Source organism: Mustela erminea, chromosome 21, assembly GCF_009829155.1.
Source record: "Mustela erminea isolate mMusErm1 chromosome 21, mMusErm1.Pri, whole genome shotgun sequence".
NCBI lineage: Eukaryota > Metazoa > Chordata > Mammalia > Carnivora > Mustelidae > Mustela > Mustela erminea.
In genome coordinates, this window is record NC_045634.1 from 14,830,384 (window position 1) to 14,832,821 (window position 2,438).

Sequence of the window (2,438 nt, forward strand, 5' to 3'; positions counted from 1 at the left end):
ATAGAGATGGTACCAAACTAGTGGTCAAGGACTAACTCCTAAAAAAAAAAAAAGCAACACTTATCCAGGATTAATTTAATTTTAAAAACAAATACAAGCTATCAATTCACTCTTCTCAACTCAACTGGACAGTCTACCTGTGGTATGACTGTCAGGTAAAAACATACATCTTTACAACTTGGTGGTCCCAAGTTTTTTAAAAAAAACATCTCAAAGAAAGGAAAGAAATATGAAAACAGCTCAAGAAATACACTAACAAGCAAAAATATATGGGGAAAGAGGAACACATAGTTTTGACTTAACTGAAGAAACTGAGAGGAGACTGGTCTACATAGGGAAATGTGCATCCTGGAAAGTCAGGTGTGAAAACTTTAGAACAGGAATTTATATGACTTGAATCTCCCCCATTTCCTGAATAAAAACAACATCTCGTGGTATTTATACTTCATGGCTCAGACACCTACCTCACTTGGCTCTATCCTTCCTCACTTTAGCCTTTGCTTACAAGGAGTCTGTAAAACTTGGGGATATAGCCTAAGAAGAAAAATAACCACACCCAATATTCCCCTTTCTGTGGCTACGTTAGACCTTTTGTTACTAGAAAATTCCTGAAGAAAATTTAAATATAAGTCTGTGGCTTTACTGAATCAAGTCCCCCAGTTAATATTTAGAAAACACCCTCTGTTTGGGCTAGTAACATCGTTGATGGTACCTATCATAGAGGGATAGCCAAACAAAGTCTGTGTCTCAAAACCAGTGTTAAATCAATCTCAGGGTTGAGAAGGGGGAAAAAAGGGGAGTCTAAAATCACAAGAAGTGCAGACATATCTAGGACCCTTGTCCTTCTGGATCCACGCTTCCTTCAGGATCTTCATCATTGTAAATGTTCTCTGCCATTTGCCACACTTGCATGATATTGTCTTCTGATACAGAACAAATCACCCAAGGTTCATTGGGATTCCAGGAGAAATCAGATATCTTGGCAGTGGGCAGTGTGACCACCATGAATAAACAACAATTCTGGTGGTCCATCTTCTGCATCTTCCGGGGATTGTTCCTCTCCAATTTTACTTAAATCCCAAACATTCAGTCTGCTATCAGTACCACTGGAAGCCAAAATGGTCTCATTGTGAGGCGACCACTGAACCTGGAATATTTCATCCTTATGTGATTCAAAGGAATGCAACTTAAGTTTCAGATTTCTCAGATCCCACAAGGCAACAGTCTTGTCGGCTGATCCTGTGGCCAGAATGAACTCACTGTAAGGACTGAAAGATAGGCAGTTCACTTCAGCAGTGTGAGCATCAACTGAGTGGCTTGGTTTGGAAGTATTGTTTGAACGAGTATCCCAGATCATAAGTTTCTGATCATCAGCAACTGACCCAAACAGAGACTCATGGAGCAGATGCCAGGAAACGTCTTCTACTACTGCTGTATGCCCTGTAAAGATGGTCTTCGCATCCACAACTTTTCCTTCCTTTGGAACAGCACTGATGTCCCAGAGGCAGATGGTGTGGTCATCTGAAGCACTAAGTAAGTGCCCACTGAGATTTGGGTTCCAAGGAAGTCCATAGCCCTCCTTCTGATGTCCACGGAGACGCAAGTCTGGGTTGCACTCTCCAGAAGGGTCTGGTTTGGAAGGATGTTTTGTATAGTCAAAAACAAGAACATCACTGGATGGAGTCTTTGTCACAATGATGCAAGGGTTCTGGGGCATATAACGTGCCCGGTTTACTTCTCCTTCATGGTTGATCTTGATTTCTATTTCAATTTTTCCACTAACTGAGCCAAAACCTCCAAATTCTTCTTTCTCACTGTCGTAGTGTGAAGCATCAAACTGAGCATCATCATTAGGGAGCTGCACACTGGCTATCACAAGATGGTTTTGTTCATCGGACGTGTGTGTTCCCAGGACAAGTCGATGAATGCTGATGTCTTTCCCTTCTGGTCTGGTTACATCTGGAAGCCACTGCGCAGTTAGGCTAGGCCACTCCAGGGCATGGGTCATCACCAAATCGTAAAGAAAAGGGGTGTTCTTTTTCCATATTTTGTACTCTTCGTTGATCACACGTTCTTCCACTGCGTCATCAAAGGCTGCTTCCTTGTCGGCCATGGCGGGCAGGCAAGCCGGGGCATCCCGGGGTCGAGCGTTGCGGGAGGGGCCTAAAGTCACTGTTCTATTGGGAGCGCATATATGTCAACTGGAAAAATGAAATTTTTGCCTATTAAATCGTGTATCTTCTCAGCTTACCCAGAATTAAGCTAGCTAGATTTCTCAGTCATAAGCCAAGATTTTGAATATTTGAATATTAATTACTCAATTGCAGCTGTGATGTCTTTAGATATATTTTTTTAAAAGATTTGTTTATTTATTTGAGAGAGGGAGAGGGAGGGAGCATGAGCAGGGCGGAGAGTAGAGGAAGTAAGAATTCTCAGGC

General features: G+C 42.1%; 1 pseudogene; it reads right to left on the reverse strand.

Annotated features, from left to right (window-relative positions):
- Window positions 1-431: 431 nt before the first annotated feature.
- Window positions 432-2,157, reverse strand: LOC116581865 (annotated as a pseudogene).
- Between the last annotated feature and the right edge of the window lie 281 nt (window positions 2,158-2,438).